At 39.7% G+C, this 14,255-nt stretch overlaps 1 pseudogene; it reads right to left on the bottom strand.

Moving 5' to 3' along the window:
* Positions 1–11,406: 11,406 nt before the first annotated feature.
* Positions 11,407–13,495, bottom strand: LOC100726422 (wee1-like protein kinase 2; annotated as a pseudogene).
* Between the last annotated feature and the right edge of the window lie 760 nt (positions 13,496–14,255).

Raw genomic sequence — 14,255 nt, forward strand, 5'->3', positions numbered from 1 at the left:
TCCAGCAGAGAGCAACATGAAAATGTCCCCCACAAGTCCAGCTGGAGACCTGGAATCTATGACAATCACTCATGCAAGTCTGTTTTGTGAATCTGCTTTGGGAAGGCTTCAAGGTCAGTGGTGGATGCTAGAAAATCTGTGCCAGTGGAATGAAGGATCTGTACCAGTAGACTGAGGGTTCTATACTGTAGCCAGGAAGCAATGCTCAAGGTAAGGACCAGAGCTCCCTTGCAAAGTACCACAGCAATCCTCAACAACAGGGTCCCAACCTTCCCAAACAGTGAGAACAGGTGATTTCATATCAATTAGCCAGCATGACAAGCTCCTCCTGGAAACTGAATAGCATATATCTTTCCCTCCAGAGCTAGGAAGTGAATGCTCAAAGTAAGGACCAAGCTCCCCAAGTGAACCACAGCCACTCTCACAACAAGAAGGTCCCAAGCTTCTCCGATGATAACAGCCAAGTTTGTATCAGGAAAGCCAGCATGACAAGCTCCTCCAGGAGAACAAGCAGCTTCAGAAACAACACTTCGAGGAACCCACAGTGCTTTTCTTTCCTCTCCAGGTCTCTTTTTTATGCTTCAGCAGTGCTGAGGTGGCCATCCATGCTCAGCCCCATGCTGATTCACTTCAGCTGATTTGTAAGTTGACAACCAATTACCTATCCACGACAATATCCAATCATCTGAAGAAACTCCACTCAACCAGAAGGGAAGTGAGAGTTCCACTCTACTGCAATCACTGGAAATGAAGGATGAACTTTTAAATATCTTAGTTGACTCCCAATTTCTGTGCCAAAACCATTTTCCTAAAAAGAGGATTTAAATGGTTTTCAGAGAAAAAAAAATTATGTCATATTCTTAGACTGTCAAGGTAAAATCAGAAAGGATATTATACCAGCAGAGATCCTACACAAAGATAGACTAGATAAAAATAGTAATGCAAAAGATAGGAAAAATAATAGTTTTATAGTAGTTATTTTCAACTTTCATTAGCTGATATAATAACTAGAATCATTACACTCAATGTAGTCATGTTCTACAATAGAACACATTTTAAAAGAAAATTTTAAGATTGAGGGACAGTTTTAGCTTTTAAAATCTCCTGAAGTTTTCTAAGATTCTACTCTATGTTCTACCCACACTTTCTCTCCATTAAGACAAATTCCATTTTCCTTGATAACAGACCATCAGCTTCACTGACATACTGATGGGTCCCACTGTGTGGTGCAAGTTTATGGCTGTATGAATCGTTTGTTTGATAATCTCATTTTCATTAATATAACAATCCTGACTGTAGTACAACAATTCCTGAGATAGCTACATTCATATGCTAATGACTTTTGCAAACTTTAATGGGTTTTAAAAGAGAAAAGTTACATTGTTCTATTTTTAAAAAGTAACTCTAGAGGAAACTTCACCAACTGTGTTACTTAGTGTCCTCCGGGCAAATGCCAGTGATTCAGCATGCAGTGATTCACACATTTGCATATGTGCAGAACACTTACTAGAAAAGAGTGTCACAGGAAAACTGAAAAGACAGAATAAACCTTCCAGGTGAGTCACTGTTCCCAGGTTTGTGCTCTGGGACTCAGTACAGTGACTGTACTGCAAAGACAGCTGGTAACTGCAGGCCTTGCCGTTCACAGACAGGCTTCACATAGCAGGTAAATCTCCTGATCTTACAAACAAAATTCACGGTATATGTTTTAAATTTTCCACAGGTTTCATCACAGTCTGAAATCAATTTGAATAAGTCAAAAAGAGTTTTTAAAAATGTTTAAAAGCTCTCAACATTAGTCTATCCCTATTCACATAAGCTGACTGAGAATTTAGACTATATGAAGTAGCACATATATAAAAGGAACTTGGAGGAAAATTGTACATTTATCCCTAAACATCCATACCATGAGGACCAGCATAAACTTGGAATTATAAAAAGAGAATTATAGATGTATAGACTTCACTTAAAAAGGCAGAAATGTGACTAAAATTAGAATACAACGGAGATATTTACACCCTGCTCACAAGAAAACATGGATAAGCTCTGCCTTGGTCAAAAGCAGTTGTCTTCATGAGAATAAACCGGAAGACCCATCATCAATGATGAGGGATAATGGAAATAATATCTTGTGGCAAGGCTGAAAAAATTCTCCTGTAAGAGTTGTTGTAAGAATTCATTTTCTTATGAGATTTGTTCTTGAGAAAAATAGAAGAAGAAAAATAAATTGGTCCCAGTAAGAAAGACATTTTTTGATCAGAGGCAAAAAAAAAAAAAAAAAAAAAAAAAGGAGGAAAAAAAAAAAGAATGTAGAGATAGCGCCTGGGGAAATGTATGAGAGAAATCCCTGGTGGAAGGGCAGCTAAAGCAGGGTAATTGATCATAATGTCCAGAGGCACTGTGGGAATAAGCTTGTGTAATTTCAGTGGTTCCTGATAGCAAAGAGAATCTATAGCACTACATCTCAAATCAGGAGCAGATCTTGTGGAGAAAACACAAGTCAAATCCCCCAAGCACAAGTCAGAGCACCTAAAGTTTTGGGGTGCTTGGTCCCAGAAATTGTGAGGACTCCCGTGTACCATCCCACAGCAGTGGTTTCCTCTGTGGCCTGTAAACGCGGTCTGCAGCACACTCAGTAGATTTCTTCAACTCAGAATGCTCAGGATGACGATTTTCATGGGAAATCTAAGAAGGGCTCCAAACTGCTGATGAGCTGTGCGAGAAACCAGGAAGAGAGCTGGCCTGAAATCGGGGCGAATACTCAGCAGCTCTGCAGGCTGCTCCCCTGTCTGACCCAAAGGGCTGTCAGGTCTCAGAACCAAATCTGAATGGGAGGAGGAGCCACGGTCCTGCCCTGGAGCCAGCCAAATACGGACTGAAACTCGACAACTATGAGTCTCCTTTTAACTTTAAGTGTCATATATTTTGTCTCAGCAACAAAAAAAGAAACTAAAGGCAGAAGGCAGAGGGGCTGGACAGTAAGTAAGTGGAGAAAAAGGCGTGCTACGTTTATATAAACCGTGGGAGGACCCGGGTGTCTGCTTAAATTTGAGTTTGTATGTAAGTCTCCAGTGTCCATTATCTACTGGAAAGCATATTTGGAGTGAACAGAAAGTAGAACCAACACTTTTAACAAGGAATTAGTTCAAATCATAATTGGTTTTGAAAGGCAAAACCATGTCATTGAAGTTTCTAATTCTTATGTTATCAATTTGTTTATGCATTTTATTCATTCAATAATTCATTTTTCCCGCAGGGTGGGGAAGAAGCCTGAGCCTTCACATGCTAGGTAAGAGCCTCTGCCTTGGGGCTGTCTCCCCAGGCTCAGCCATTTCTCTCTGTGTGCTCCACGTGATCTGTCTGGTCTCTTCTCTCTAATATCTACACATATCTTTGGTCTGAGATTGCACATTTCCCCAGAGAATTTTTCTTTGCCCCAAATCTAAGCAAATATACTTCTCTGCCTCTCTTTTCCTCTCAATATAACTTACATATCATAAAGTTTACTCATTACCTCTGTACTGGTTAATGAGTCTAAATAAATGGATATAGTTTTACAAATAGCAAGCCAATTTAGTTTTAAAACATTTCTATTACCCCTCCATAAGTTCCATTATGCCCTTTATAAGAAATCTCTATCCCCAGCCCTAGGAAATCATTGATCTGCTTTCTGGCTGTGCAGTCTAGTCTTGTGTAGAAATTTCACATAGATCAAGCCATTATACATGCATTCTTCCACTCTGGATGGTACTGAGGTTCCTGTGTGTTGATGCATGCAATAACACTGTGCTTTATGATTGACAAGTAATATCCAATTTTAAATCCAGCTTCATGTTGCTAACCTACACAGCAGCTGGATACAGACATCCAGACTGTATTCAGTTTGTGGTTGCTATGCGCAGTACTGTAAGCAAGGCTCACACAGAAGTCTCCATTGCAGTAGATCACCTGGACACCTGACAGTAAATTTGCTGGGTCACGTGGCCAGGGCATGTGTGACTCTTTTAAGACAAGGGCCATGTGTTGAAGTCCATTGTTGGGAGCCGCGGCCGAGCCCGGTCGCCTTACTTGGCGGATGTGAGGCCTGTAAGAAAGAGCAAAGCCTGAGCTAGATTACCCCTCCCATCGAGTGAGCCAAGTTGGCGCCTGCTTCCTGCCCCCTGATTGCCCTGGCGACTTAAACAACCCGCTCTGTAAGATAGTCTGCCTAGCAACAACTGATGTTAGCCAATCAGCCAGCATCGCGCGCTTTGAACTGATTGGCCACTGTTACCCTATAAAAGTGAGTGCCTCTCCCGCCACGAGAGAGAAGCACAAGAGGAGATAGTGGAAGTCCACCGGTGAGAAAGGACTGGTGGCAGAGCAGAGGCCTCGCGCGGCCCACGCGGAGACAAATAAAGACAAGGTTGCACACCGTCAGAATTTGTCGTGTGTTCTTCCTGCCGGCCGGGAGCGACACCGACAGTCCATCCCTAGAACTGGTGTCCAGTTTCTCCACACCATTGACAGCACTTGTTGCTCTCTGTCTTCAACATTACTCCTTCCGTGGAGTATGATGTGATCCTTGTTTGTACTTTTAATTTACTGTTATCCAGTGAACAATCATTTTGAGCCCCTTTTCTTGTGCTTATTTGCTAATCATATTTTGAAATGTCTGTTCAAATCCTGTGTCCCTATTTTCCTTGAGTAGTTTGGTTTCTAATTCTTGAGTTACAGGAGTTACTCACATATACATGTAATTTACCAGGTGTATGATTAGGATATATATTTTCTCTAATTCTGAGTTATCTGGTGCTATATTCTTAGTAGGCTCCTTTAAAAACTAAATCTTTCATTTTTATTTTAGATAAGATCTAATTTGCATTTTTTTTCTCTTCCAGATCATGCTTTTGTGGTCAAATATAAGGTGTCCTTCCACAATTCCAGACTATACGTTTTCTTCTGCTTTCATCTTGAAGTTTTATACTTCTAGTGCTTACATTCAAGTATATCATCAATTATGTGTTCATTTTTAGTATGGGTGTATAAGAATTTAAATTCCTTTATTTCCTTGTTTCTTACCTTATTTGTTTTTGTACACAGTATCCAAATAGTGCAGCCCCATTTGCTGAAAAGATAATCAGTTCCCCAAAATTACAACTGCACTTTTGCCAAAATCAACTAAACATAATAATCATGGGTATGTCAAAATTATAAACATCTATACATTCTTTATGCATAATTTTGATAAATGTGTACATGTCCTAATGACAGTAACCTTGATAGGGTATAAAAGGAACAGAATGAAGCTGCAAAGGTGCTTTACTTGCTATTACCTGTCTGCTTGCCATGGACTATTTCTCCTTTGCAATATGCCTCTGCCAACCCAACCTGCCCTGGAGCCAGCCAAATATGGTCTGAAACTCTACAACTATGAGTCTCCTTTTAACTTTAAGGGTCATATATTTTGTCTCAGCAGCAAAAAAAGAAACTAAAACAATAGCTCATGTAAATTATGATTGACAAACAGCAATAGCCTCTTATACTTAAACATTTATATTTTGAATTTTTATTTCACATGTGCATTAATATATTTAATTCTCATAAAAAACATGTTTAAGACAGTATTACGTACTGAACACAGCATACTGAAACCTGTAGTCCCAGTTACCAAGAAGCCTGAGACAGGAGGGTCACATGAGCTCTGGAGTTCTAGATCAGCATAGATAATAAAGCAAGACTCATTTTCAAAGAAAAAAGACTTAATATTACAAGACTGATTCAGTTCCTTTTTCTTTTTTCATTGCTGATACAAAATACCTGACACCCAAAATGAGAGAAAGAATAATTTATTTAGTTTATAGTTTGTGGATGTTTCAGCCCATATTCAGTTGGTTCCTATTCAGGGTAGCATGGCTAAGGTGTGGCTTTCATGGCAGCCACAAGTAATAAGGGCAAAAAGGGAAAAAGGGCAAAGCACATCTCCTTACATCCCTTATATTGTATGCCAGCTCCACCCCTGGGCAGGTGTAGCACTCATATCACCAATCTCAGCAGTAGGCAACAAATCAATCACAAATACTAGATTCAGCCACTTCCATGACTACATGAGGCTTTGAGGGAACACTCAGACACAAACCATAACATTCCAACCCTGGCTTCCCAAAGACCCATGCACATCCTTTTATGCAAAAGACATTTAGTCTATCTCCAAGAGTTGCCAGAGTACTAACAGTTTCAGCACTGCTGAAAAGTTCAAGTTCCAAGTCTCCTCTGAGATCTAAAGCAAACTCTTAGTTATAACCCCTGGTACAGATGAAAACAAAATTGAACACTTTTAACACACAATGATAAAAGATATATATTAGCATTTCAAAGGGTACAAACAGGAGTATAGAAAGGATTGGGACAAAAGCAACACCCCCACTCCTGGTACCAAATTTTGTTTTGATTATTTTTTTCATTGCTGAAACAAAATGCCTGACACCAAAAATGAAAGGAGTAAAGATTTATTTAGCTTATAGTTTTTGAAGGTTTCAGCACATATTCAGCTGGTTCCAAGACAGGGTGGCTAAGATGCAGCTGCTCATGGTGGCTGCAAGTGACAAGAATGAACATGGCAAAAGGGCAAAACATGTTCTCTTTCCTCTTTTATATCATATGTTGGCTACCTACCCCTGGGTGGATGTAGCACTCACATTACCAATCTCAGTGCTAGACAACAAACAAATCACAAAAGTTAGACTCAGTCCCCTCCATGACTACATGAGGCTTTGCAGTGACACTCAGACACAAACCATAGCATTGAAATTCTATGTAAGAATATTAAAAAATGTAAGATTAACTCATTCAAGATCATAAGCTGAAACATTAAGAAGTCAGTAATGCAGCCCAGATCTTCTAATTCTAAACCCAAAACTGGTACTTAAACATTCAGAGGTTTTAAATGATGGATATTTTTGTAAATTAACATGCAGAGATTGCCATATCCAGTTTAATCAATGGGATATTATAAATCACTGAAAAAATCCTGCAGGTTACAATATGTTTCTTGGCCATTTTATTCTTCCTACACAAAAACCCATATCAAATGCTAAGTCTCCAGTGTTCAGAGATAGGACCTTTGAAAGGAAACAGGACCATAGGGTACTCTACTCAGCAATGGATTCATCCAGGGGTGAGTTCATGGCTGAATGCACTGCTGGAACGTGCTGCCAGGGTGACTTACTAGTGGTGTGACCTGGACAAATGCTTTCTTTTCATGGGCATCTGACTCTACCGTCTCCCTTCCCCTACTTGCTCCCTCTCTCACACCCCTTTCTCCCTGCTGGCTGCCCCAAGGTGAGCACCTGTCCTTTGCTACACCTTCCACAAAGCCATTCTGGCCTTAAAGCCTGATGATCATGGACTTAATCCCCCAAAATCGTGAACTAAATTTAAAATCTCCCCTAAATTACGATGGTTGAGTATTTTTTCCTAGAATTGGAGAAGCTGACAACCCCACCCTATACATTCTCAAGTGCTTAATCAATGCCACTGCAGTCTAATTCTGGCCATCTGGCCTCTGCATCTCAATGCACTGTTTCCTCCTCTGAGAAGTGAGGCGAGACTGGTCCCTAACAGCAGTTATTTTGTCCAAAAGAATGGACAGGCCAGCCCAAAACTTCTCAGAAAAAATTGAGAGCTGTGAAAACTCAGAGCCCTGTAAACAGGTCAAAGATAGATTTGCCACTGAAATATATCCTTAATTTAGGAAGATTAGCCTTACAGCACATTCATCCAAGGATTAAATTAGAACCAAGATGCTGAAATTTAATCTTTCTTCTAAAGAATGATCATTTCTCAAAACTACAATCTTGCTGTTGCCATGGCACAGTGATTTAAGTCAGTGTTAGAGAATTAGATTTTAAAAAAAAATTACCCATCTATATTTTGTTAGAAATGTGTTTTCAAAATTTCTAGTAACACCAATGATATTATAACAAGAATGTATTTAAAGATAATGTTAACATTTTCACAAAGAACACATTAAGAAGAACACATTAGGAGCCCATCAGCTGGGCTCCTAAAAGTTTACATGCAAGTTACATGTATCACCGTTTTTGGTTCATACTTGTCTTGTGTTTCTTAACAGCAGGAGCTAATAATCTACATCAAATGGGAAAAATGAAAATTACAGTCTATTGTTCACGTATAACAAAGGAGCAGAATCCTAAGAAACTAGTGAATGCATAGTCATAGAGCATCTATGACATATTAAAGTCTTAAGAGTACAGATTTGTGAAGAAAATTAAAACATTTTTGCACTTAAAATTTTGTATCTATTGTGTTGCTTTTTAAGATCAAACAATTGTGATAATAATCATTGCTTCGAAATAATAATCATTTAATATTGGTATAATATAATCTCTGGAGAAAATAAGCACATCAGTTTTTAAACCTGTCATTTTAAAATAATTATATATTCATAAGAAGTTAGAAACAACAACAACCAAATAGAGCCAGAGAGAGCCCATATATACCTTTTCTTCTGAGTGTAGCTTCTGTTGGGTGACAAAACTTGTTCACCTACTTGTATCAACTCTAATGACTATGACACACTGCAGGAAAAAAAAAAAAAACAACCTTGCTAAAGTCCTCAGTTTAGTTAGAACTCAGCAGTTGTGCATGTGTCTTTGTAACAGTGCTCTCATGTGTCCATGTGCACATAAAAATTACCACAGCTGAGATGCAGAACAGTCCCGTCACCATGTCCTCTCCCAGCCCTAACCCTCCATGCCAGCAATCTAATTTCTGTCTCTCCATGTTATTTCAGGAATATTACGTAACTGGGCTCATGAAGGCTAGAAGCTCTTACACTTGTACCCAGCATAATTCTCTGGTGCATCATGTAGTGTGTTCCATGTGTTGGCAGTCTGCTCCTTAGTTGCTAGCTAGTTTCCACGTACAGATTTATCATATTTTCACACTCATGCATTGACAAGATACATGCTTATTACTGTATTAGATTATTATAAATATCTATGTACAAATTTTTGTTTGAACAGGTTTACATTTTTGTGGGATATCTGTCCAACAGTGCAACTCATAGGTCATAGGAACACTTCATGGTTACTTTAAATTGGACCTAACACTGCTTCCATTAGAGGCAAACTAACCTATCAGTAGGAGGTGAAAATCTATTTTGAATGAACATTCTTTTTCTTTTCTTTTCTTTCTTTCTTTTTTTTTTTTTTTTAAATTGGTACCAGAGATCGAACCCACGACTGCCTGCTTGCAAGGCAGTTGCTTATGCCACTGAGCTAAATCTCCAGCCCCAAGAACATTCTTGTAACAAGCCACTGAGTCTCAGCCAGTCACAGCAGTTGAGATTGGACCAGCTACAGGTTGCCAGTGGTCCAGATCCCACCATTATAAGGCAAATGCCTACCCATGACCCACCAAGCTACATGTGTCACCTCCTTCTCTGTCCTTAAATGTGGCCCACCCACATGACTGTAAACAGCGCTCTAGATCTGTGCTGGTTTAGTCTGTCGCTCAGGTCATGAGTCATTCATTTCTCAGATAAGATCTGCCAAGTTTAATTTTAATTAAAAAGTTTAATTTGTCCAAGTTTTTCTCTCACACATATCTATTTTTATAAGAAGCCACTAGATTATCTTTCAGAAGTGGCTGAACCATTTTACATTTTTACCAACAAAGCATGAATTATGTGATTTCTCTGGGGCATGTCCAGATCTCATTACAGTTTGGTTATTTTCCCAATGTGTAGAGAAGTCAAGTCTTTTCTCATGTGATTATTTTCCATCTGACTGTTTCTGATGTTCTGACTGGATTGTCTGCATTTTAGTAGTTTACTCTTTAGTCTTTATGTCATATGGCAACAGAGATTACAGATAATTATACTCTGCAAGATATGAGATTAGCAAAGATGTTCTCCAGCTTATAATTGTGTTTTTAAACAAGAGACTGTTAGACTTGATATACAATTAAATTACTGCATCTAGGGAACATCAGAATACATGGATACTCATCAGTTTGGGCCAGAAACACAGAGAATAATTAGGAATCTTGGCATTAGAACAATAATAAAGAACATATGGAGGATGAAAGTCCTAATGTATTTTATCATCACTATCAAGATTAAGCCTGCAGTGGTCGGTGGCTGAAAGCCTCAAGCATCGATGAGAACTTCTCTGCATTCTGTTTCCGTGACCAGTGTTATACGTGACCTTAGGAATGGCTCTTTTTTTTGTCAAAAAAAAATTTTGGATATAATGATGACTTCATGGAATATTCTGAAGTCTATAAAAAGAAATATTTACAAAAATGTTCTTATGACACAAGGAAGATATTACTGATTGTGATGTATTTTGTCTTCCTTTGTTATAAGCAGTAAAAAATAAGCCACCTGAAACATTTTATCTGTTAAATTTTATTACAAGATTATATAATGACTGATTCATGAATTTAATGTTCACCTTGAAGTCCAATACTGAAGTAAAATACAATTTAAAATTAATATTTGTTCTACAGAGTTGAAAAGCAAATACTAAAGATGAGTTATATGAGTTTTAATTTTTTATTAATGACTTTCTATCACTGTTCTTAATGCTCAGACTAATATCCTTCTTCACAAAAATGCCAATCTAAGGCAGAATTATATCTACCTCTTAAATGCAGTTTTTTAAGCAAAAACATAACTTTTTGCTAATATGACACTGTTTAGTTGAGAAATGGAACGAATGAAATGTGTTTTATATTTATATCCCTGCATTTTATTAATCGGAATGATGCTGCTACACAGATTTCAACACACAATGCCACTGAAAGGTCTTTTTTTTTTTTTTTTTTCATCTTTGGACAAGATAAAACCTTTATTTACATTGTGCTTTAAAATGTACATAGAGATTTGGATTAAAAATATCCTTAAAATCACAGGAAATAAGGCCAGATTCTGCAAAATCAAGAGAAAGAAGTGATATCCAGAAAGTCAAAACCAATCAACAGTCACAAGAGGGTTAAGGCAACTTGACTGAGACAGAACAACTGCATCTTGAGCTCTCTATTTGCAGTGTTTTTGTTTCACAAGTTAGTAACCAGCTCAGGCATATCCATGCAATTTGTAGTCCTCACCTCACATAGTGGTAGAGCTATTAATTTACTAAATACAATGTCAGGAAAGGTGTCTCCATCCACAAAATATATTACAAAAACTGTTACTCAGAGGGGCTAAAAATTCTTTTTTAGAAATAGCATCATATAACATGGGAAGCACTGTCTAAATCCACACACATTTTCTTGTAGGGTCTTACTTCAACTCAAGCCAAACTTTTTCTTTCGGAGATCTTTGGTGAGAAATTAGCAACAGCATTTTAGTCCACAGACCAAGTCAAAGCCTGTTCTTTTCTTTAAGAGACCCATGTATTCTCATTAATTAGAAAATGTAAGAAGTATGTAAGTTGTTGATAGGTAGCATTAGGAATATAACAATTGGGAAGAAAAATGGCTACCAATTATTGTACCTTAAACCATTGTGAATAAAAAGCTTTAGTAGCTTTGTAATCTTCACTCTAAATGCTACATTAAGATAACTTTTGAAATCTTTGGGCATTTAAATTGGTTAGTTTTTCCATTTTGAAAGAGGAAAGTTGGGTGATCAATATCTTTCTGGAGGGTTTATAGTATAAAGTTGGCTGGTGGGAAGTGAGTTCTTATGGGGAAGATTGTTCATCAATAAAACTTGAAGACTTCACTCTCTTTCTTCTCGCAAGGTGTTTTGGACTTCTTGATTCTGTTTGGCCCACAGAGACCTCAGGATTGTCAGGGTGGAGGTCTCCCTGGGAGGACCTGGCCTGCTGGATTTTTCTCAGTTCCCTTTCCAGTGCAGCTATCTTAGACTTTTCCAAGATGAGCTGCCGCTGGAGCTCTTCTGTGGTGCTCAGGTAGGGCCGGAGAACTTGACTTTTGGCTAGAGCTGCTGCAGAAGGTCTCTCCTTTGGATCAGGGTGGATCATATTCTTGAGCAAATTGTGAAAATCTTCTGTGAGCTTCTGAGGGACATCCGGAAAGTTACCCTTAGGGATCCAGTGCCAGTCTTCACTACAACTGGGTAAAGTATTGGCTCCAGCTGCCAGTGCAATTGTTAATCCCAGGGCAAATATATCACCTTTGGGAAGGTGTTGATAATTCTCTTGAAAAATCTCATCAGCTAGGCAGCAAAATATCTCCTTCTTCCACTTGGGGTTTTCTTATTGACGTCACATGGCCCAGGTCACCAATTTTATATATTACACTGGCAGAGAGAAACCAGTCAGTTTCATTTTCAACCTCTTCTGGGACTCCAGGACAATCACTTCATGTATTATGACAAATAAAGTTGTTGCTAGGCTTGATGTCCCGGTGCACCAGGCTAGAGCTGTGGATGTACTTAAGCCCCAAGGAAATTTGCAGAAGGATGTCTTTGAGTTTTGGCTCTTAGAAATGATTACCAGACTTCATGTTTTCAGATATAGCAGCTTGCAGGCTTCCACCATTGCAGTACTCATTCTGAATGATCACATGGTCATCTTCTGCCCAGGAGGAGTAATAGCATACTACATGGGGGTGCTGCCCAAGCACTGCATGAGCATAAACTTCATGCAAGCGCGCATTTTCGTTTGATAACACTCCCAGAGGTTTTGTAGAGCGCTTTATTGCGTAAATACATCCATCCAGCCTCTTAACACACTTGTAGACAATACCAAATTCCCCAACTCCAATTTTTTCAAGCTCCAAGAATTCCTTTTCATAGCAGGAAGCCATGTTAGTTTCTCATAGAACACTTTTCTTAGCAGGAAGCCCTTGTAATTAGCTTTTCTCTTCATCAGTTTTCTCAGGATCTCCTGGGGTTTTCCTCTTGCCCGTGGATTGAAGGAATAATATCTTATAGGACTCAGGAGTAAAAGGATTAACGTTGACTAGAGACAGTGAGGAGGCCTCATCCATGAGGTGAATAGGTGTAAGCGGCAAATGCTTAGCGCTCCGGGAAAGGGCCTTCCCTTTTGAAGAACTCACCAGAGGACCTTTGGAAGTTGAGGGCTTGTCATCCTGCAGCGGGCTGCTTCTGTGAGTAGCATGTAACTGCTGTCGAAGAACTTGTGACAGGTGCTGCCTCCAGAGTCTGTAGAACTGCTAGATACGCCTCACCTTCCTCCTGAGAGGTACCACGTTTGGGTAGTTTCTTTGAGGGTGTCCTAGGAATCTCTGCACGTCTAGTCTCACCTGTCTCGGGACTTTGTGGCATCTTCTCATGGTCAGCCTTGCCCTTGGGGCTTTCACTTGGGGTCTCTGTGTGTTGAAACTCATCCTTCCCGTGGCGTGGGCTTGAGGTCTTCATGGGCTGAAATTTACTTTCGGGGCTTTGGCTCAGGGCCTCCTTGCTCTCTTGCATTGTCTTCTGCCCTTCAGTCTCAGACTCTTCATGGGAGGAAAAGTTTAATTTCTTGGGCTCTACATGAACACCTGTGTCATCCATCTCAGGGAAGGCGACTCTAAGGCACTGAAAGGTCTTATAGTGTATTTGCATACATAAGATTTATTAGGGTACAAATATGTTGGGAGTCACTGAAGCTGGAAACTGACCACACATGCAAGGCTGGGGCATGACTGGCCCAAGAACAAAGAGTGCCTGGGGCAGCCACATGAAGAAGCTGATCCAGCCCAGAGAACACCCAGCCCCAAGGCAATCCTAATGGTGGGTTGCTAGGACAACAGGCTGTCACATGACAGTAGGTTGCTAAAATGTATAAATGAACACTTCTGCAGTGAGGGGCAGTTCCTTTCCACCCACTCAGCAAGTGGGGGCTCTACCTGATCCCAGCTTTGTCTCTTCTATATTTTTCTCATCCTCTTATAGCCCTTTACCCCAAGAACCCAAAGGGCCATGCGGGTCACTGCAGAAATAGGGTATCTCTGCAAATATCTGAAACAGAATTTCTGAGCACTAAATGCAGCTCAAAGCAAAACAACGGAGGTCCAAGGCAACCTCAGAAGAACTACTATTAGCTAATAGGTGCTTGGAAACATGGAACTGGGACCCGGTGCCTAAGCTAAGGAAGATAAAAGCTGGTGCTACCTACAGCGCAGTGAGGCCCTGGTGAGCAGCATGAGAGACCTCTTGTGCTCTTGTGGAGCTGTGCCTGCTCCACGTCCACAGCGAGGGAAGCCTTCCCGAGACCTCAGCTTCTGATTTAAAGGTTGTTTCCCCTGACGGAGTCTGAGAGCCAGTCTCTCAG

This window comes from Cavia porcellus, unplaced genomic scaffold, assembly GCF_034190915.1.
Source record: "Cavia porcellus strain 051 isolate PalLab524CR breed Dunkin Hartley unplaced genomic scaffold, mCavPor4.1 scaffold_14, whole genome shotgun sequence".
NCBI classification, from domain to species: domain Eukaryota; kingdom Metazoa; phylum Chordata; class Mammalia; order Rodentia; family Caviidae; genus Cavia; species Cavia porcellus.